The sequence below is a fragment of the Balearica regulorum genome, chromosome 6, assembly GCF_011004875.1.
Source record: "Balearica regulorum gibbericeps isolate bBalReg1 chromosome 6, bBalReg1.pri, whole genome shotgun sequence".
Classification (NCBI taxonomy): domain Eukaryota; kingdom Metazoa; phylum Chordata; class Aves; order Gruiformes; family Gruidae; genus Balearica; species Balearica regulorum.
The window spans coordinates 8335134-8359266 of NC_046189.1; the positions used below are offsets into that span (position 1 = coordinate 8335134).

Here is a 24133-nt window from a genome sequence, read left to right on the forward strand (position 1 = left end):
GCATTTAGGCCAATTTTCTTCTTTTCTTTCTGTGAAGAAAAAAAATCTATGTTCATCCACAATGGTGTGTAAAGTTCATGGACACAGTGCAAAATCAAACAGCTTAATGATTTTTCTAGCTGAATAACTCTTGGATCTTTCTTTTTTTTTTTTTTTTGGATATGACCAGTTGATGCATCGCACATCCCTCTGTCCAAATGGAAAACAACATAGTCACAGGCCAGATTTGCAGCTGATTTAAATTGGCATGGTTTTATTTTATTCAACTGAGTTATGAACAGGATCTATCTATGTGTCTAGAACTTAGTATCTCTACATCTTGCTATCAAAGCATTAATCTGTAAAAATATAGATTAGTGCATATTTTCTAATTAATAGACCAAATACAATTAAGATGAGAGACCATGTAATTTTTAATTCTATAATTTTCATTGTTTATTTTTAGTTAGTTATTAAAACAGAATATAATACTTTAAGAACCATGCAAATCTTCTTTAATAATCATATTTAAAGCACATAATTAATGCAAAGCACTTCAAGAAATTCAGTTCTCAGAATTTTGTAAAAAGTGATCTCTGCACCTAGGCTAAAAGCAGAATATAATTTTATCATGTTGAAATAAACTCTACACTCATACAATTTGCTTACCAAAATCTGGACAAAGTGTTATACAGGGTTATAGGAGAGAGTTGTGCAATTAGTGTAACTGCCTGCTGGATCATCTAAACTTCAAAATATCATGCAGTTTCCTCCTCCTTCTCAGGGAGGTGCTGATGCCTCAAAGACGTATTAGACAAAATTATATCGTTATGTTTTGTCAGGAGGCAGTTCAGTTCCTTTCAGATGCTCAGCAACCCTTATTTTTTTATAAAAACAGGACCCGCTTTTTGTAACCAAAGTTTATGCATTTTTAACTCTTATTTTCTATTTCAGTCCATAACTGTCCCTTTGTGACTTCAAAATCAGCAATGAACTGCATGTTAAGATGTCAGTTGCTGATTAAGAAGTGGGACCACTAGGACTTGAAGGCAAGCATTTAAATAACAGGGACAGAGCTGTCTTTATGTAATGGATTACCTCATTATTAGCTCTAAACAATTCTTTAAAACCAAGAAGATGGATTCTAAACTGTAGTGAATGAAAACAAGAAGCCTTGGAACAACCTTCCCTCTTACTTGTTGTTACAAACCATTACAGGCTAAGTTATGTCTTCCATGAAATATGAGCACATTTCATAGCCATAGGAGCTAGGCATGCAGAAAGGAGGGGGAAAAAAAAATCCTGGTTTACTGACTGCAGCTTGATTATTTTTTTTGTTTCCCTGCAGAACAGCCCACACAAAATAAAAGCAGTGTTTATCTGTTCAGATGCAAAAAAATTATCATTAGTTGCTGTGAGAAGGTCAACATGCCCTGGAGAGAAACTAAGCTAGCAAAGATTGCCTGCTGTCCTTCTTTCCCACTAGCACGGGAAAGCCATTGTTAATCTGGTTTTGTTACTTTCCAATCAGGCACTCAAAGTGTATACCCTCACCTTCAGCTCTGGTAACACCAACTTCTTAGTGACCATCATACAGTTAAGGTTCCCTTTCCAACCATGCCTACTTATGTAAAAAGTCACAGTAAAGGCACGTGGATTTTCTTGTACATGTCAGTATTTTAAGGGTCATTACATAAGCTGGCACCAATGTTTTGGCTTTTTAGTCTCTGAGAATTGTGGTGACCATCTGTAAGATCTGAATTTTGCAGCTGTATTCAATAAGACACTGTTGGACTAAATCTTGGAAAAAAGTGGCTAATGCCAAACTGTCTATCACTGTCAATTTGGCTGTGCTTTAAACTTACAAATATAAATTTCCCTGAACAGTTGGGAAACAATAATAAAGTCAAATGTCTCATTAAGCAACACATGCTTCATCCTAATGAATGTATCACATATGAGATAAAGGATGAAGCATAATTAATGATGTGTGTGATAGCACAGAGCTTGTCTGGACCATACTGGCCTGTATTTCAACTTTAACTCTTACAAGAAAGTAGTTGCTTTACATAAAAGGACGAGTTCATCTGGGATTTGTCCAAACCAGCATTGCCAAATAAACTGAATTATGACAGTGGTGTCATGCGGATAGCAACTCACTGTAAACGGGCCTTACGTAAGGTCATCAGACATGAGAAAGTTTCTAATTTACTTTGTGAGGCAGATAGGGGAACTGCAGTCAAAATCAAATACAGCAAGTAAGTGCCTTCAAATAATTCAGGCTTAAATCAGTTCTTGACTCTCTGAAAAAAAACCAACCATATAGATAACAAATCTTGTATGTAGCCTCACTCAAGATCGATGAAATCTAAGACTATCAAATGCCTGCAAGGAGGTATGAACGGAGCTGATCCTAAATCATTCAATACCAATGACACTTTTTCTGTTGACTTTCTGGCCTTACATTTAGATGCAACGGGTTTTGCTTCCTGATGGTTCTCTGATGGTTAAAGCTAAAGCAATTAATTATAACATAAAAACATAATCTAGTAAAACTCATTGGCGGGGGGGGGGGGGGGGAAGAGCAGTCTTGCTTAATATAAAAACTTGGCAAATATTCACTATTGCACCATTTAAGTTGCTAATCTTACTTGAAATGGGGGGAAATAATGTGAGGAGATGAAAACATAAAAGCTAGTGTCATATTGACATTATTATTTAGTTTCAATAGGTGTTTATATTATGTAGCATATTTTTTAAAAGTGTTATTACTATTGGAACTTAATTAGCAATCTTAGCCTATAGTGTAATGTTAAATAAATTACAGAATTGCAAAGTAATTTACATTAAATGTATTTTCAGCATTAGTTTTATTAATTCCATTACCAAAGCATCCTATTCTCATTATAAACCATTAGAAAATGCTTCCTTTGTAAATGTTGCAAGTTCAAAGCAAGAAGTCTAACTTTAAAAAAGTAGAAATAGAAGCTTTTCTATGAGCAACTGCAGCTTGCACTAGTCCGTGCTTTTGTATTGTTCAGCTTATTGCAAAGCATGCAGCTTGAGGTACAGTTCTGACATCTTATCCTTTCATTTTATAGTAAAGGTCAAACAAAAAAAAATTTTAAAAACATTTTGATATATATATAATCACGCCCCAAATATGCAATGAGCAGAGATTGTTTCTAACTGAGCCAAAACCAAACCTGGCATTAACGACAGTAAAATTTGCAGCACAGGCATTCCGACTCTGACTAATGCGATGAAGAAATCTTTCATTATTCTCCAGTTTTCTCATGACAGCCTTCATGTCCCTGGAGTTTTGATTCTAACCAGCAGCCCAATAGTCGCTCCAAACCAACCTGTGATTTCCTCTCCCTTCCATGTAAGATCTGCTAGTCATTAATTTAAAGTAGTAGTTTACTAGGACTTTGATATATTCTCCTCACGCTCCCTCCCCTGACCCCTTTTTTCCTTTTAGGCTTGTGTAGCCCAAAGCACCCTTCCAGGCAAAGACGTGACGGAGAAGCAGAAACACTCTGTACGGAGCATCTGTTTGGGAGCCTTCCTAAAGGCAGATCCCTGCCGACCACTGATAGAAATCATCTGCAGGAAAGCAGAGAGCGTGAGTCGTGTGACCTCTTCAGGCTTAATTACTGAGAAGTAAATTGCCTGGGTCCCTCTCGCTCACCGGCTGCTTTTAGAAAACAACAGGCAAAATGTGAACAAAGGAGGCAGTTCTCAAATACCCAAATATGAATGCTTCTGCTTCAAGTGTGTGCATCTCTAATTTATATGGACCCATGTGATGGCTCACTTATGCCTGTGAACAAAGAGTACTTTTTAAAAAAAGTGAACATCTATCTTTCTACACAGCATGAAAGAAGGTAGTACAAAGGAGAATATTCAGTTTGCAAACTAGAGCATAGGTATCGGATATAGTTGATAGATAAAAGTAGCTTTAATATATCAAATCTTCTGGAGGAAGCCAGCACAATTGTCTGTGCAAGAGTTTACCCCAACAGCGTAGTTATAAATAAGTATGCCTGTTTTCTAAATAAACCAAAACTCTGGTAGCTTAAGATACCATCAGCAGCACTTTACAGAGCCAGGGTTGTATCAAAATAACTGCAAAACCTGCTAAAGGAAAGACATAACCATGATTAACATGTCCATCCCATGCAGGACAAAATGAAGCTTCACCAGATACTGTGCTAGCCTTTCTGTGGTGAGTATATAGGTATTGCTTTTGTTAGATTAATGTTAACAAGAAAACCACAATTCTCTTGCCTAGCTGTGATTCTGCATTTAGAAGCAGCATGTTTTAGCTAATAAAGAAACATGCCTTTCTGGTGGAGCAGGGAAGGTTTTTGTTCAGATCTCAGTATCAGTAGCATGGATGCATTACAAAAAGATTGTATTTCTCTGCAGTTCCTACAAAACCAAGATGTTCTTTGTCATAGTAATAGATGAATACATTTAATCTGTTTCTGTTGCAAGACTTTTCTGAAGCAACATCGCCACATATGAGCACAGTACATATTTTCTTCTTTCCTAAGGTCCTCCATATTTACAAGAAAACAGATGTACCAGACTAAGGGAATTTCTGTGGTTTGTTGCCAGGATGAATACGGCAACTTGGTGACTGTCCAAGAGTATTAAAAATGAAGAACTTACTTAGAAAAGTCTTTTGTATGGCCATATTTGAGATACCACATCATTTCCAGTCCCTAACACAGGGGGACCGTGCTAGCTGTTGACAAACAGTCTTTTTGTACTGGAAACCCTTGTATTATGTCTGGATTTTGAACTAAGTTCTTCCATGCTTTAGCACAATGATGTGCTGTGTAGCCATAAAGTGAGCACATCAGTAAATTATCGTTTCTGGGCTACACAGCATGACTACAAAGTGTGCGATGGGGTTGGGACCCTGTCAAGAAAGATGAAAGCTAAAAATGAGTGTAGTTGAGGAGTGACTCCAGAAAGGACAGGCTAGAGGTCAGGCTGGAGGAAGACAAAAGTCTGCAGGAACCCCAAGGCAGGAGGCAGATAGGGATAAGCTTTTATTCAAAATGCTGGAAGAGTCTGAAAGAAAGAATGAGAGCACAGAAGCTGGACAGTGGCCCAGGCTGACTCCCTGATCCTCAAGGGGCCCTAAAATAAACAGGCAATGGTTGGAGCACAGACATAGCCAGCAGGTTGAGGAAAGTGATTATTCCTTTCTATGTGGCACTTGTGGAGTCACATCTGGAGTACTGTGTCCCATTCTGGGCATCACAGGACAAGAGAGATAACAAACGGTGGTGAGTCCATCAGAGCTCCACCAAGATGGTTAGGATTGGGCTGCGTCACATAGGGAGGGGCTGAGGGAGTTGGGTTTGTTCAGCACAGAGGGCAGAAGGCAGTGAGCATCTCATTGCTGCCTTCAGCTCCCTTGGGGGTGAATGTTACAGGGAGGACAGAGCCAGACTCTTCTCAGAGGTGCAAAGCAAAAGAATGAGACCTAAAAATCACAAACTGCAGCTAGGGAAACTGTGCGGTATATGAATCTGCAACTGAAGGGATTAAGCACTGCAGCAGGTAGCCCAGAGGGTTTATGGGCTCTCCATCCTTGGCGCTGCATTAGACAATGTCCTGAAAAGCCTGACCTAACTTTGAAGTTAGCTGTGCCCTGAGCACCTTACAGGACCAGGTGGCCTCCAGGGGACCTCCCAGCCTGAATTACTCTGGTTCTGATGTGCACCGTTTGGAAAGCAACAAAAGGTACCAACCAACGTAGATAAAATAGAGCCCAGAGAAACAGAGCATTCACTAAACACTCAGCCTGTGCCATACTCCCCAGTGTGTAAATGGGGAATCAGCCTTCCTACACATGTATCCAAGGGGGTAAATATCCAAGCAGTTGGGGTGAAGTTTGCATTTTTCCTGGGTTCAGAGAGGAAGCACAAGGAGTAAAGCACTTAGAAACTGGCCGCATTTATTGGTAAGTCAGTCGTGATCTTACTTTTACACTTCTATACCAAATATAGAACACTCTTATCTTCAACTCACAAAGTTAAATGCCACCTGGTTCTGTTTCTGGTTATGTTTCAAATGCAGATCAGGAAGCTTAGAGAGGAGGGTCACTAGCTCTAGTTTGGCAAAAATGAAGGGAAAAAAAAAAAAAAAAAACCCTTTTCAAATTCGTAATATTCAAATAATCTGAGTATTTGTACTGCAGGTTGCTTGTTGCAGTATCTCTGTGTTTGCTGATGGAAAGCATAAATACAGTCTTGGCTCTACTCTGGACACAAGTGCAGATGTAGAAATTGTCTGTAGACAATTTCTAATGTGTTCCAAGAATGCTAACCACAAATGTATTCAGTTATTTCATTGGTATTTAGTCTATTGTTTACTAAAAATGGACAGATAAGAGTATTAGAAATTATGTGCTTATAATTTGTCACCCTATATCTAGATTTTTTTGAGGGAAAAAATCAAGAAGAATCTGTAATGAGCCTCTTCCATTTTGTTTCTCAGTCAGGTTTTGTTTGTGTTATTGATCTATTTATTTTATTTTATTTCCCCCTCAACTATACTTCTCTCTGGAAAATACTCAGGAGACATATGTTTTGAATGCTTTTCTTTAACCTTAGTTGACATGGCTATTCGAGAACACATGCAGACTTACAAGTTTATAGACCCAGTGTACATGCTTTGAAAGACACATGTATCACTTCCGGACTGTAATTCAAATAGTTTTTTGAACTCTGCAGTACTTTACTGACAGCCTGGCCTGGTGTCTTATTCTTTAATTGTGTTTTGTTTGAAGATTGATTTCCTTTCCTTACATTTTGTTTTTCTCATTCCATAAGCCAAAGTAGTTCTTCAGCCCAATTTATTTCCTTTCTTTGTTAATGGAACAGAAAAGTTATTAAACTTATATGTTCCTATTTGTAAAATAGGCTACTGTTTATTGTCTTCAGTTATAGTATTCCACGTTGTGAACTGTAGCCACTCAGAGCTTTGTCTCCTGTATTGTCCAAACCTTCATTACTGGCACAACTCACATCAACACCTTTTGGAGGACTGAGGCAAATATTTTTGGCTTAGGTGTCAGTTTGGAAACACATTCTTGAAGTTTGGAAGGTTTTCCCTTGAAGACTAGAATAAGCAAAAGGACTGTTCATTTGCATGCACGCTACTCATGTGATTAAAGGATTTTAAAAGGTCTATTTCTCTTTCGTGAATCAGAATTATGTGACCAAAAAGGAACCGTGGATTTTATCCTTGTGCTGAACATAGTGATTCCATGGTCTTAAGTCTGTAGCTTTAATTAAACTTTACTAAAACCTTTAATTAATTTTATTAAGCTACATAATGACTTAGAGGTAGAAAGCATTGTTCGTCAGGAAAATCTTCTCCTCAAAGTGTGATAAAAGCAAAAAGGTTGATAAAAGGAGATGTTTTTGAGAGGTTGAATATATTCACAATATTAATTATTTCTGTCAACCACAACTAAGTAAAATATGGTGTCTATTTTATGACAGACATCATTATCAAAGTTATTATTTTCTGCTTCAACATCCAACAGTGCTCGGATACATTAATGGCTCATACTGAATGCAGATCATTTAATTCCAGATCCTTTTGTTTTTCATAGAAAATTGGCAAATGGAGTAAATATAAAATACTTTTCTGGCAACTAAACCTTGTTATGAGTAGATATGTATAAATATCCAAGAAGTTTCTCTTGATGGAGTTCCTCCATAAACATTCCAGCCTCGAGGAAGAGGGTCAGGTCCTATGGAAAATGGGCAGGAATTTGAACGAATAAACCCCATAATTCTCCTTAATGCGTAGGAGGTCAGACCTGGTGATGGGAAAGACAAGCTACTTGGTGACAACTGGGGTTGCTGGCACCAAATTCAACATCTCCTGATCAGCAGAAAATCCTTCTTGTCACCAGAAACCTGCATGTATTGTAGCTACTATTAAAATGACTTTAAGGGTCACAATTCACTGCAGACAGCCTTCTAGAAAACAGTCCTATAGAAAGCTCAGGATATATATGGATCTCTTTTAATGAAACATCCTGAAGCAGTGAATCCCATATTTTCCTTTTTCATCTATGCTCATGTTTATGCTTTACTTAATTCACATTTTAAGTGAATGCATTGAATTCGATAGATTAAAAACCCACTCTATTTTACTAATAAACTGAATACTTCAGCTTTATTCTTTAACTTAAAAAACAAAAAACAAACCTGCCATCTGGGACATGGTTATTATTGTTTATAAAATCTAAGTTGTTTAGTGCAGTAAAAGCCAATTAGATTCTTCTTTCGTTTAAATCCTGTCCTAGAGCTGAGAAAAGTCTTGGCTACACACTAAAACCTCTAAATCAGACTCTCCTTTACTGAAATCCCCTATACATAAGTGAACTAGTGATGAAAAAATCTACATGTTCATGTTCTGTTCATGACAAAATCCACATGTTCATCTCCTGTTCGTTGTTTTGTTAAAAGCTCAAAGAAATGTGAATGACAAACTATAAAGATGTAAAATGGATAATCCAGGCATTGCCTCTATCATGTGGTAGAGCAGGACATCAGGATTTGTTTGCTTTTGGTCACGAAAAATAACATTTCATTAATCCTGTGTATTACTTGTGATTAAATCACAATGCAAAACACTGATGCATACAAATACACTTACCGGGCTCCCCACGCACACACACACTTTTCCACTCAGAGTAGAGATTAAGAAGCATTACACACAGCAAATGCTAACTGGATTTTCAAGGGCACTTGTGAGACTTGCTGAAGCACTACAGTGAAAGAAGAGGTCATTTTTTCCTCCCCCATTTCAGACCAAATCCTGTCACAGATTGTTGACATGCAGCACCAAAATCCAAAAAGCTTTAAGAGAGAAAGAGATATGATGAAAGGTGGACCTGTGGACCCATCTGTAGCCTGTGATGGCCCACCTTTCAGGAAATCTTCCATAGCTTATATCTAGTCAAAGCTTTTAGGAGAGGAGGGGATCTGGAAAGGCGAAGTGTTATAGCCGGAATTACAAGCTGACCCAAGGGAGGTTTTTTTTCCTGGAACTGGTGAAGATGGGATTAACTGACTGCATCAGTGAGCAGACTGCTGAGTGCTGAATATGTAATAAATAATGTGTGATAAAGTCATTCACTTCCCCAGATAATCTGTACCAATCCAAATGAACAATAGTATGAGAAAAGAATAATAGGTGGCATATTTATAGGCAATTTGGCTTATTGCTACTTCTAACTCTCTGTTGTGTGTGACAGAGATTTTGCATTTTGGGGCTACAAAAATAAGGCTTAAAAGTGCCATTCTCTTAAAGGTGTTCAGTGAAAGCCCCATGCAGATGTTGGCTTTGGCTAGCACGAAAGATGGAGTGTGGACTAACAGAGCTGTCAGTGCCCCAGTGCTAGATGTCTACTCCTGGTCCCCACAGAGGTGGTTTGGGTTTATTCACCTCGTCACTCAATGGGGTACTTGAATTTTCTGGACTGCAGCAGAGTGAGCGCTAGTCTGAGGACATGTTTAAGTTCTTTGTGTTTGTAGGGCCCCTGTTTAACAGTTAAATGTCATGCTTTCACCTATGAAACTTGTGCATGTTTTTCTATTTGAACTGATGCTTTAAAAGGCCCATTCAGCCTCATGTATCATCTCTGCCACCTCTGAGGTCCCACGGGATGGATTGATCACAGCATTGATCCTGAGTTTGTTTTGTATACTACTGTTCCATTATGGCCACTGCATACTGAATTGCTGCCAGCAACATTTAACATTAAACTGTTAAAAATCCCATTCCAGAGCCTCGTTGGTAAAGTGATGTTTCATCTGAAGTCTTCAACACCTTGCACGATAAGGCTGCTAGTTCAAAAGGTAATCTGTTATTCATTTAGGTGATATTCTGCTCAGACATGCATAGGATAGCTAAATTCTGCACAATCCTTGAATTTTTTACAGCAGCTGTGTTTCTATCAGGTGTCTGGTGGCTGAGAAGATGACCGTGGATCAGCACACACTGTTGCCTCATTATATAACTGACTATGTCCTGAATCTGGGAGTTTCTTGCTTTCCCTAAAACAAGATGATCACCTGGAAGGCAGTTACGTTGTCCTGAATTTCTGGATTTAAATCAGCCAACAAAGTCTCACACAGGTAGGTGTGAAAACATCTAGCAAACAGTTCTGTGCCAGGTTGCTGGACAAAGGGCAAGAGCTACGGACAAACGACAGAGAAGTGCTTAGGATGGGAATCTTCTCTGTTCAAGTGTGGGGTGCTAATTAGACGTGATAGATTGTGCTGGTTGCTGATTGTTCTCGGATTTTCTATTTGGGACAGAAATGTGCTGCCTACTGCCCCGTACCTCTAACACAGCATCCTCTCGGCAGTGCTAGAGGTAAAATGCAAGGCGGCTTCTGCTAGTGAACTCTAAGTCCTTGTTCCCAGGAACATGATAACACACTGTGGGAGCACCCATCACAACTGCTGACAGCCACTTTACAGAGTACATTTTGCTATTCGCTTGCCCAATTAGATGAGCAAAATTGCTTCATTCTGCTCCCTGGTGTAAATCTGTGATAGTTTTATCAGTATCATGCTGTAATCTGTAATGCCGTAATCAGCACAGAACATATCTGCCTATTTCCAGAGTATTTGAAGAGTCAAAATGTTACATTTTTATGTGCAGTTGGTGAGATCATTCTTGCGGTTTCCTCTCTAAATATGTTTTGCTGCAATTTTAGTTTCTCCAGACATCCTCCAGTTGCTAGTGAGCTCTAATTTAACTACAATACAATTCTTTCCTAATAAGAGTGAGACAGTCAAATCCATTATCTAATAGTACCAGGGATGCTATTTGTTGACAGTTCTGTGCTGGTGTTAATCCTGCGAACTGTGTACTCATTAAAGAATAAACAGTTTCAGTCTGTGAGCGGTGGATTACGAGATCTATTTGTCCCCTGTGAACTTTTCACATTTAGATTTAGGGGAACACTTCTTTGTTCTGCCACCACAGTAGAAAATTGTTTCACAAAGCTCTTTAGCAGTAGATAATTGGGTTGTCCAGTCTATAATTTCCTCTCAAAATGATCAGATATCTTAAAGATCAGAGATTACTCTTAGAGATCAGTTATATCTATTAAAAAAAAAAATATCCTATGAATGTCTTTTAATCATGTTGTTCAACTGTTTGAAGCAATTATGGTACCAAACCAGAATTAATGGCACTTGGCTTACATCGTTTCTTCTCTCTTCTGTTCTGTTATCTAAGTTAAAGCCAGTCTTCATTTTACCTTTTATGGACAATTTTATTTATCTCACAATTTTGTGAGATGAATAATAATTCTTGAACAATCAGAAGAGTTCATTAGATGAGCTTCCCTTCAGCCTTAACATCCCTTCATGTGCTTCCAAGCCCTGGGGATCTTTCTGGCTAGGACAAGCACCTCTGGCCTTCTGTTGAGCTGAGCTTCTGATGGTATGATTGCCCACTACACAGGAAAAGAAAAATTTAGGTTGTTTCAATGTGACTGTTCTCATTTACTCGATTCTCTGGCAAGCTTCATAGAAGCAGAGATTTGCAAAGAAACACTTAAGTCTACCTCATATGTTGAGATTGATCTATATTTCGAATTAGAAAAATGTGATCTGAATATAAATGCTAAAAGACATGATTCCTTTCCCTATGTACCTATGTGACTTCCCATAAACACTTATGACACAGCTCTTGGTAGCCAGGCAGCCAAGACACAATTTATCAAAGCCATCTAAGATGATATAAATAGGCAAGATAGATATCATCTGGGTTTTTTTTGGCTGGTTTGTTTCGGGTTTGGTTTTATTTATTTTTTTATGCAAGACCATGCACATGGTTTGAGTACCTTCACAGGCTATATATAGCGGAGGAGCTTCCAACTCACGAGGAAGTTTTAGTCATGCAAACAAGGAAAAAAATACTTTTCACTCTGGATTACTTTTAGCAAGCAAACTACTCCTAAGAGACACAACGACTTAAGCCCCATCAACCTAAGAGCCGTCAGCTTTGACTGGTAGAGGTGTCAACCTACATTCATATGGGCCCAACACAGATAACCTGTATGAGAACTGACATATAGGGGTTGCTGTAGGGGCATTGGAGCTATATTCTGAGGTGCTGATAAGTGAGATCTCAGAGTATAAGTGATGAAGAAAAAGTTAGAGAGGGTATCCTTAGCTCTGTGATTTAAGACATAATAGAATAAAAAAGTAGAAGATTAAAGAGTAAAAAGCAAGCAATCAGGGTAAAGTAGGATTTTGACACTAATATAAAAGAGAAGTACATGCTTAAAAAACAGAAAAGTAATTGCCAAATTAAGAAATTACAATTTTAATTGCAATATATACGGTATATAAAATATATTTCAGGTCTGAACATCTGCTGCTCCCCTTGTGTCCCAGCTTTACTGAAAATGTCTCCTTCTGCATATTAACCAGGCTGCCTCCATTAAAGCACAATCAGGTAAAATTCCATATCTGCAATGAATGTTTGCATGAACCTTTCAGTGAGACCTACCTCAGTTAATTACATAAAAACATATAAATACTTCATAAATCACTTCCCCTTCTGAATTAAGAAAAAAAAAAATAAATCCTTTCAGACATACATTATAAATAAATTTAATCCAGTAAAGTGGTCTATGGCTGAAGTGCATTTCCCAGCACTCTTTAAAAGTAGTCAAAGAGCACTTCTTTTTTAGATGAATTAATTACTAAATCTGGGCATTCCGTGAATGATGTGGCACAGATTTTGTCTTTCCTGATACAGAGGTTTTTGAATGATGCATTGAAAGATCAAAAACTCAAATATTCATGTTTAATTATTATGTATGTCTTATTTTTTCCCCTAGTCCTTCATTTATTTCCCCTTTCCAAAATTTCTTATAAAGGATTTGAGTTATCCTGCAACTCAAAGCTTTTTTATTCCTTTAATATATTTTCCACCAACTCTCTGTAGTCAAGAGCTGCAATGTCCAGGACTTTAATTCTCTTCTGTCTTGCCTTATGCAGACATACAAACAAAACCTGTTAACTAGCAGAAAGAGGGTCAGAAAAAATGAAAACATACTTTATAATTGTGTTTGCTTGGTTTCTTTCCTCTTTGCAAAAAGAGAAATATGAGAGACTCATTCCATGCATCTCTATTTGACTAAGGCAACCATTCCCTGATTAATATAAGTGGCTTTCCTAAGGGACAAAGCATCTGGCTAACAAAATAAAAATACAAAAGAAATGTGGAGAATGTGCAACTAGTCTCAACACTGTTCAACTATTTCAGGTCTGTGTTACAATATTTAAAACATTGCAGTAGTATCTTTAATTGCTTAGCATTCTTATATCTTTCAAAAGAGAAAATGCTCTCTGCAGTCTAGCATAAAAGTGCCCCTCATTAATTCTGACTTGTCTTACACCATGTGTTGAGTACGAGCATGTCTGAAATTAGAATAAAACTATCCACCTATTAATGTTAGTCCTTGTACACACAGAGAAACTTGAAAAATAAAACCAAACGATTTTTCCATTATTACAGATACACAGAACGAGCTGTTAGCATGAAAAGTTAATACATTCATGTGGATGGCATGAGTATAGTACATACAATAGATGGCCAAATGGAAGCAAGAGTAGATACTGAAAACCTGTGCACAAAAGAGTAACATTAATTACCTATTTGTACGGTAGAACTAGAGATTAGTTTCCTGGTTGAATGATAGGTCATGAAGCCTCCAGCACCTTTCCAAAACACATTTACAGAATCAAATAACTGCTCATGATAATGAAGACATTCCATACCTAGTCGATAATATTATCATGCTATTATATCTGTTTGTAAAAGTTGTGAGTGCATATTAGGAATGCCACTGCATATATGACCCCAAAAATCATGCAAACAAGGAAGAAGTATTTTTCTTTTTTTCACTTGTTTCCATAAAATCACACATTGAACATATTTTGCCATTTGTAGGCAGCTACACCAAAAGGACTGTATAATGTATCTTGAAATTTACAAAACTGACTGATAAAAAGAATGATAGCTAGTTCCTTCCAGCTCCTTTATCAGTCAGCAGCACCATCTCTGTTTTTGAGAGCAGAAGACAGACAACTGTCAGATGAAATTAGGTATAGCCATTAGATGTGCAAAACAGAAAAACAAGGGTGTGAAAGTGGGAACCACCCATGTCCATGTCTGTGTCTATTTTCAGCATTTAGAAATCATGAACATCCTTGTGCTGCAAATTTCTCAGAAAATCTAGTTACCTGGAATTTGCTTTATTTCAGAAAAATGTATGTGATCTTTAGATAAAGTATTGTTTGGTGTTCACTTCACTTACTTGGTATTCTCATATTTACAAAATGGCACTAATTGCTTATCTAACACATCAATTTGTTAGCTGAAACATCCTTTAAAGGAGAAAAAAAAATGTAGTGCATGGCAATGTCAGAAACCTGGACGTATACATAAACCTTGTGTGTATTTGCCAGGGAGTAACAGAAAATTACAGAGCATCTCCTCTCTAGAATATGTTGTAGCATATGTCCAAGTTTTGGAAAACATAAGTCCTTCCTACATATTACCAAGATTTTCATGAAAAGGATAGATTGAGTAGAGACAACTGGTTGGGGTGGAATTAGGGAAAAAAGGAACAGGATCATGTTCCAGGCATATATTTTTAAAAATTGTACTCTGTTATCCTATTTTCTCTGATACTATTTCATGTGGGCTATGAATGAAAAACCAGTGCAACCTACACATATATACCATGATTTGTAGATTAATTTATGTAAATGTCATAGGTCTTTAACATAGGATTAAAATAATCTAATGTAATTTTCAGAACAAATGCTATAAACTTTATTAACTAATTTTTTGCATTTATTGAAACAATGTGTGACTGAAAAATAACATGCTATTTTGAAAGATGTTCAATCATGGTACCAGTCTTATTAGTCTTTTATAATTAATTGCAGTACCTCATTGAGAAAGAAAAAAGGCATGCATTTGTTGTAAACTATCAATGATAGTCATAGGGCTGATAGTCATTGTTAGTTTGCTACATTAAGTTTCCAGTCATTTGGGTCTTTACTGTGGCTTCGTGTTTCCTCTGTTCTGATTATACATTTAACTTGTAAGTTCATGAAGGTGAGGTTGGTGTTTTTTCTGTACTATATACAGCTCATCCTTTGTTAACAATAGCAAATCTGTGGAGCATGGTCACAAGGTATAGACAGCAGCATCTCCATGGTGTTGCTGCAGAGGTGGGCGGCTGTTAAGATGCCCAAGTCCCAGGAAAGGTGTCTTGCATCCACCCACCCACACATCAGAAGTGACTGGATGGATTACACCCTTGTGCATGGACAGCCATAATGTGCTTCTACATTTCCAGTGAAGAGGGATCACATTATGATGTTCAACAGATCAAGCAACTGCTCTGTCAGCATGCATGGTTACCTTCTGCGGTCTGAGTATCTCCCAAACCTGAGCAATACATCTGTCTTCTCTCCAACCTTAAAACATCACTTAGATTCTTTAAAGTGACAAGTGAGCATGAAGCACCACTGTAAAGAATAAATGAATTCATGCCAAAGAGGTGGAGTGTTATTAGACAAATACTGGTTTGTGTTGAATAAGGCAGATCCTCACAGGATCATGAATGCCATTCTTCTTTTTTCAGCTTTTGAAGAGCGAATAGGGTTGATGCTTCCTGGAAACCAGAAATCCCTCCAGACACTTTAAATTCCAACTCATCTTTATCTTATTTAATAACTAATACCATCCATATCAACACTAAAAGCACTGAACACAAGTAAAATAACTCTTTGTACTGCAGATGGGACCTTGTTTTGGACTCAGTGGTATCTCTCTCTACAAAAGCCTATGGAGGATGTGAACTCCAATAGCCCCTGTTTCCTGAAAAAAGTGGAACACACAGTTAATGTAAATGTCCTGCTTTCAGTCTGGGTCTGTGCTACCCAGACAGTGCCAGACGACAGTGTAATGGATACACTCACTCCTACCTCTTCTGGAGGAAATAGGAAAGTGAGGCAATGGAGTGCAGAGGAGCCCAGTTCTGTAGTAAAAAAAATGTTGCCCTGTCATCCAAGTCTTCCTGTGGTAATAGGGCTTAAAAGCTTCCACCTCAACCCGAATGAATGCTGAAGAACGCTTCCAAGTACTCTGAGCTTAATGATTGTCATGCAACACAGACCTATCTGGATTCTTAAATGCCTACTGTGTTTGCATTGAGAGGGTTTTTCAGAGGTCTTCAGAGACTGAGGATGCAGTTTCAGTGAGAACAGTGAGCCATGCGGTGGTTCCAGACAAACAAATGAAGTGCAGGAGGACAAAGTACAGCTTTGTCTTCAGGCAGCCAAAGGGCAGAGTTTGGGCACAGCACTGCTTCTGATCTGAGAGGGGATGGTTATGATGCAGTAGTTTTGGATGTGCTAGCTTAAATCCAAAGAAGCTGTGAGCCTCCTGCCTTGTGCTGAGCTTCAGGTGGGACACATGTCTTGGCTTTGTCTGGGCTGTGCAACTTCTATGCACCAGATGCTTGCTGTTGATCAGAGTTACTGTTGAGTCAAGGATGTTTTTAGCCTTTTAGCTTGAACTGCCCACTGCTAAGAATGAAAATGCAACAGATATCTTCACTCAGATTAACTTGTTCTATGTCACATTCTTTCCTCATTGGAAAGGTTATTTTGACATCTTGCTGATTTGTTGCATTTGGTTTCTCTTATTCACTACGTCTGCTCTTAGCACAGGGAGAGCCCATTGCTTTGCTTCATTAAAACATTTACTGTAAGAAAGCTGAGGTCACTTTCCCAAGCTGTATTAGGTGGAAAGCATTGGCTGTGTGGTTTGTGTCCCTGTAGTCATTCCGTGCTTTCATTTAAGGACAACTTTAAGTCATGTCATATATAAACTAATTGCTAGCCCTATAACCTCTTGCTAGTGATTTATACACTCTTTGCCAGTATGGTTAGAACACTTCTGCAAAACCTTTTTTGTTTACCTAGCTAGTCATTACTCTGTATGCCTTATATAACAAGTTGCATTTTTTTCAGGAATCAAAGGTTCACCAAGATAACAATGCATTTTAATGACTGATTTGGTAGTATAAATCCTAAGAAATAATCTCTGCAGGAATTATATCATCACAATTGTCAGTTCTTAAGGACTTTGCTTCTTTAAGAACTGAGGCCAGATTGCACAATATTTTGTTTTAACTCTGAATCCATATTTTCTTCAGCCCCATTTTTCCTTCTCCCAGGCTGCAACGTTAATGAATAGCTCTGATTTACAGATGGATAATGAGCAAGTAGAGGTCTTCCTCCTGCTGTTGTCTGCTGATCACTGACAATTCTATTTCAGTCCTTCACTCAAATCAGCGTGAGGTGCAGAAAATAAGTGTTTCCATAAGAAACAGACAGGGAAGCATCTGTCATGGAAAACAAGAGATGCCAGTAAATAAAGACACTTCAGAAAAGCAGCTCACTATTCTCTTTTATCATAGAAAGAAAGAGAGTATTTGCATCTCTCTACAGTTAAGGTAAATTAAAGAATATGCTTTTATAAAAACTTATCTAGTCTTATTTCTTTAGTTTTCCTCTTTCTGATCAAGGAAATAATGTCCTTTCTTAGTATCCAGAAGTTTCAACTCTCATCCCACCATGATTAAACTCAGAAACAATTATATATCATATATGATATTCCACTCCAGTTTTCCAATTTTTCTCCAAGATCATGTTTTTCACCCCAGAGAAGATGGACAGATGTGATCAAGACGAGTCCGAGCAAATCAAATCTATGTAGTACATATGATGTGTTGCAGAGTACAGGTCGCAAAGATCTTTCCACTCCTTTTTGGTTGCAATTTGTGATACTGCCAGAAGAGGAAATCTAATCATAGAGTTACACTTGCTGCATTTGGAGGAGCTGTAGAGCAAATAAAAGTTTTACCAAATCAGCAGGCAGTTCTTTAATGTTCCTGTTTGTCTTTTAAGACAAGAGTTATGATTTCTGCACACAGAGAGCAATCAAAAGTCCCCAGATTTGTAGAAGTAATGTGCTAAAGCACATAAAGAAAGGTCTTAAGATCCCAGATACAAACTAATGTGTATCAATTCTTAATAAGGTGAAAACTGGATGCAATATTTTGTTTCCATTCTTTGTTACTGTGTCTCCCTAAGGAGATAAATTTTAATTCAAATGCAAAGATAATTCAAGTGGGGATTTCTGTTTGGTCTTCAGTAATCCAGTGTTTTGGGGAACATGATGGTCTGTCCTTTATTTGAAATTGAACTGTTTTTCTTACCAAATACAGAAGGTATTATTTCATCCTACAAGGCAGTACCAATGTCAGAGTGGATGTTTATATATTGGAAATGACCTGGGTTTTTTTAAAGTGGAAACAATTATAGCAGAAATTGAGGTTTCCTCATAGGATTTTATGATTCAGAACAACAATTCATGCCATATAAACAAAATTACTTCCAGCCTGAGAGCATGTGTATCAGTTTTGTAGAATGATTATCCCAAAATTGCAAATGGAAATAAAGATTTATAGTAGAAATGAATCTTGTATTTTATTTTCATATTACTAATCAGAAATTGCATAGTATGTAAATGTCATACATAATAAAATAAAATAGAATAGAATAGAATAGGGTTTAGTAGCTACATTATGCCAGAACAATACAACTTACATTAATAGTTTGTCTCAGCTAGAAAGAATTCAGTGGTGTTCTTAGAAGAGTATTTGTTCTATGCAAATTAAATTGGATATAGAGAACTATAGCATCGCTTGCTGCATCAATCTTATTTCCTAACACACTGAAGTCACTCAGCAATATACGTGTCTGAAGCAATGTTCAGGCATGCCGGATCACTGGCAGACAGTCAAGGTACTGAGTCTGACATGGAATTTCTCAGTGACTGCACCCACTGGCAAGCTATGTCTAGCTAGGCTCCTTCTCATCATCTTCTCCTACAAGGGTCACACGAGGCCAGAAGCAGCTGGCTCAGAACATGCTTCTGGCCTCAATTGACTGCAGTGGGAAAAAAGAGTGGAGAGGCCCTCTGGTACCTTGCTTGCACAGGAGAAACCAGCTATCCTTCCACTGTGACCTCGTGGCTTTGGGGGAAATATCTTGTTTACATCCTTTCTTTAGCTTCCTCTCACCATTTGGTTACACACACACCCATACGCACACACAGCAACAGGGATCTGTTCTTTACCAAGTATCTTAATACCCCAGAAAGGTAGAAGGGCAGGAACAGCCAATAACTGTCCTGTTCCCTCTTAATAATATTCTCTATGGTGTGATCTTATCTTTTTGTACACATGTAGTGTTCCTTCAGGCTCATATGGTCCAGCTGTTGGACAGACTGCATCTTGCTGTTTATGTGGGATTCACTGTCTATGTGTAGAGTAAGGTCAGAAGTGAATAGGGATAATTCTGGTTTGCAGTCTGTTCTGAGTGATCTTAATAGCAAGTCCATGATTTGTGCTAGAGCTTCATCAGCTCTAAGAGATACCAAGCCTTGTTGGAAAGTCCCCAGGGACTTGAACGTATCTCATAAAATGAAAAACAGTTTTAACATCTACTTCTTATTAGTAAGCTATTACTGATTTTTGTTGTATTTTGATTTTTTTTTGTGTTTTAACAATCACTTCTTGATCCTATTTTGCATTTATCTGATAAATTAAGAATGCTTTGCTACTTTCTTTCTTACAGACCATGAGCAATCTCCTGCTAAGCATATTTTTGATATGTCAATCCACTGGATCTCCATTAGTGACCTGTAAGGTAGGCTTTCCAGTTCTTGAAATATTGTTATAATTCTCTTATGGATTGTTTTGGAAAGGTAAACACCAGAACTACATGCAGAGTGGTTATATCACAGTGGCAAACTGTCATATCCAGCTACAGAAAGAGCTTCTCCTGATATTCTGTATTTCCTTCTATGCCTCTCTTTGTGTTGACTTTATTACCAAAAGCCTGAGTCATGTTTTTCCTAATGTAATTCCTAACCCATTGGAGTGTCTTGCCTATCCTGTTGATAATTATGTAATTGGAGAATAGTCTTCTGGAAATTCTGTGCTGCATAACTTTGAACAAGTTGCCTTCTGTTCCTGCTACTCCGGTAGCCTGTGTATAGAGGGGAGAGGGGAAGGGTGCTGGGGTGAAAAGGGGTGAGAAGTGCGTTTATAGAGAGAAAAATAGTAAAAAGATCGATAGGACAGATTCCTGCAGGATGTCAGCAGCATGAAGTATAATTTATAATCACTTTGGTTTTCATTTTATTATTACATTTGGTAAAAACACAGACCTTCATGGCTCAAGCGTGGCTTAGCAATGTTGTCTTGATTGAGAAAAGGAAACTTTTGTACATGTAAGATGATAAATTTTAAAAATGCTTTGAAGGTGAGCAGGAACAATCATCACTTGAATGATTGAAAAGATCTGTTTAATATACACTATCAATCATGTTTCTTTTCTTTGCAAATCTCTAATGTGCCCATTGTGTGGCTTAGCTAGAACATGCTTTGTGCAAACTAGTGATTTATTAAAAAGCCCAAACACCCTACCTTTGTTCCCTCTTTTCTACATTACACAAAGACAGAACAGCACCATTATAGTTTTAATTACTCCCAAGGAGATTCCAGGACACCAGTAAGAGAATATCTACATTAAATATGGGTCATAAAACACATCCCTAATGCATGCCCCCCCACCCCCACCCTTGAAACACTGTTATACCTACGGGCTGTGTCTATATGAGTAAATCCAAGCATGCCTGGGAATGTTTCCAAGCACTGAGCTGTGAATGTCTGTGCTAGTAAACAGAACTTTACCTGGCATGAATTAACCCTTTTTCAAACAATGCTGTATGCAAACCGTTCCTGGGCACATTTTGGTGTTTTGGCAGTTAAATGATCATGGTGGCCCTTCCCTGTAGGCAGACCTCCTGGAACCTCTCCTTTTGGGGACTGAAAGCCGTTGTCTAGCATTGATGTAGGCCATCCCAGTCCACTTAGACTCAGGGCTCAAACACCTCCTCAGGTGAAGTTCATTTCCTGGAGCAGGTGTAGCCAGAGGGACTACTATAACAATCAATAGAAACTGATATTTCCCTGGGACTTGTGCTGTCATGGAAGGGTATTTTGGAAAAAAAAAAACCACCCTAGTGTTTCAGATAAGGAACATCTGCTCATTTGTGATTTTTAAAATATCAGCTATCATACTGAACTAACGAACTGATATACCTCTAACTTGATTACAACCGATCCTTCATTTTTGAGAGCAGATTTTCAATTGAAATATTCCCATCTCAGCCTCTGTCCCAGTTTCCCACGGACCTGCTGAGCTGCTTTGTTGTTGCAAATGAGTAACAGGAAAAACTACAATTATCCTGAAGTTTCAGGGCAAAATGTGTTTGAAAAAGAAACTCATGAGTCTGGCCACACATTGGACCTCAAAGGGGTGGTTTAGAGTGCTGGAAAGCATGAAAATCACGTAAGGTTTTTAGCAGAATTTTGGAGGTTGACAAAGTTACTAGAAATCCTGGGGGAAAAGGAAAATGTTCAATGATAGTTAATTGATTTAGGACATCTTCTACTCCTATTAAAAATAATTGAAGAAACAGACTTGTCACTTGTCACATGTTTGTTATACACAAAATTCCTAACTAAAATCCAGTCTAGTGATGTGGAACAATTTGTGCCTCAGAGGTTGACGCAATTAGCAAAGGCATTTTTGACAATGGAAAAGCCAAAACATAAGCCATGTAAGAGGGGGAATTTACTGAGCAAAGAGTGGGTTACTCATGCCAGGCTTCCTCCTAGAAAAGACACAGAGAGAAAGGGTTTTGATCTGTAGCAAAAATTAAAAAAAAAAGAATAAAGAGTAGAAGTTCTGCAGTGCTGCCGGCTGGCTCCTTCACTTGGTGCTAGCAGGAGTCAGAAGCTCTGGGACCAATAGCCATATTAACAGCGTAAAGGTCTTTTGGGGTCTTAGCAGAGTTGTATTGGATCCTTATTTTTTTAACTTTGGACAACTTTCTGCCAATATGCCATGTCTTATTTTCAGGATATGTCAGGATTGCTGATTTCTGCCTTTCATTGGTTTCTCTCATTCATATCTTTTATTACTCCTGTTAATTGTACTTCTCTCTTTTTTTCTCCCAGGAGAATGATTTCCTCCCCTCCTGATTGCTCTTCCATAACTCCTTCTACATCTTCCTCTTAATCTAGGTACGTCATACCAGCTCTTCCCACAGAGCTCTTTATCCAGGTTTCATTTCTCAGAAGTAAAAGAAATTTCAAATAATTTGTTCTAATATTTTGTAAATAATTTATGCTACTGTCTTCCATGTTATATCTTCCCGCATGCACACACTATTCATTCTTGTCTATTTAATTTATAAGTGCTTTTGTATCTCTCTTTAAAAAAAATCCATTATATGCAAAATCTCTTTTGAGGTTTTCATTAACAGAATGGTTTAATGATTAGTAACACATTGGAATAAGTCAGAAACAACTCCATGAGTTTTGAAAAGGAGCAATGTTATGAATGTGTTCTCAGGCACATAATATGACCTAGCATATCTGTTGCCTCTTAAAACTGGAATGTGGCATTCATGGTACATGGCTTGCTCCAATGCAATATAGAGATGATCTTTTCTTTGTCTAAGGGGTCTGTCATAACAATTATTGTGAACTGACTATTGCCTGAGAGAATCCATTGCTTGTGGTTTGGCATAGTAGGCACCCTATAAGTATTGTCCTCTTCTGTAAGTTTTGTTTTCAATAGAAAAGAGAAACTGAGGTAACTGAGCTTTATGATGGCACTTTTCCAAATGGGTGTTATTAAGAGCAGCTCACATGTGTATTGCCTAATGTAAGGTAAAATGTGATCTTGAGTAGAAACCACAAATAGAAAAGTAGCCCTGTATGAATGAATATTGTTGGACTGTATTACGTCCAGAAACACCATGCACCTGGCATCTGGTATTTATCTGAAAGTTTGGCTTTGGCTACTGATCTCAGCAATATCCGGGAAACTGTTGAGACAGTTCAAACAGTTGTGACACATATCACAGTTTGGATGACTCCTGCAGATGGACAAAATTCTTCATCTAATTAAACCCTGAAGATCTGCTTATGTTAGGTACATATAGTGAATGCCAGTAACATTTCCCCTTTGATCCTCTTCCAAGATGAAAGAGGTGCCAAAAAGGACATTTCCCATTAAATAGATTGGCTGTCCATAATGACCTAAATTTCTACTAAGTCTTACTTAACTTTCAGGTTTGTGCTCCCTACCACCTTTCTGTTGGATGGTCATAAATAGCACTGAAATTTGTCCTTACATATTTTTCAATAATGATACTAGGTCAAAGTAAACTTATCATTGCTATCATAATAAACCATTTCACCATGTTTTATTAGAACAGTCTGAACCTGGTGCGTTCTGTACACTGTCTCTATACAATGTGGATTATTTGTTGACTCAATGGTTGTAGTAGTTACAAATGAAAGAAAAGGAACTACAGCCAAGGAAATATGGCACGAATCCCAACTCTTACCTTGTGGTAACAAGTGAAACCGTGATACACCTCAAAAAAACCAGTTAGGCATCAGATGCAGAGAGTAACAATCCCACCTATGAAAAGGTCATAGGTCCCACATACTGACCAAATAGGGTACTGATACCTTCCCTGTCCAGATATCTCTGTTCTGGCATCACTGAAACCTGTAATGCTATCAGTTCTGAGGTTTCCCATGACAATGCAACTATCCAGGAGGTAGTCACTAACCAGAAATGTTCCTAGAGTAATACAGAAAGACCAAAATGGATCTGTACCTTGAGATGTCCAAATGGATCCTTAGGATTATGGCAAGCTGGGGAGCAGTTAAGGACACCTAAACGCTATTGTAGTTTCTGCCAGGCCTCACATTATCCCCTCCTCTGGCAAATACAGTAGTCTAATCCATGCAGCTTTACTTCCCCTGGTTGCCATGTTTCAAATTGACTTGGCTTGACTGTTACTGTTTAAATTATTTTTTTCTTTCTCGAACTCAGGTGAT

General features: G+C 37.9%; 1 long non-coding RNA gene across 2 annotated transcripts in view; it reads left to right on the forward strand.

The window, feature by feature from the left end:
- Positions 1-6922: 6922 nt before the first annotated feature.
- Positions 6923-24133, forward strand: part of LOC142602320 (uncharacterized) — a 35989-nt gene continuing 18778 nt past the window's right edge. For both annotated transcript variants that reach the window (XR_012836019.1, XR_012836018.1), the window contains exons 1-5: positions 6923-7167; positions 9810-9881; positions 9984-10160; positions 12408-12501; positions 19779-19850. This is a non-coding gene — a long non-coding RNA (uncharacterized LOC142602320). The remainder of the gene's footprint in view (positions 7168-9809; positions 9882-9983; positions 10161-12407; positions 12502-19778; positions 19851-24133) is intronic.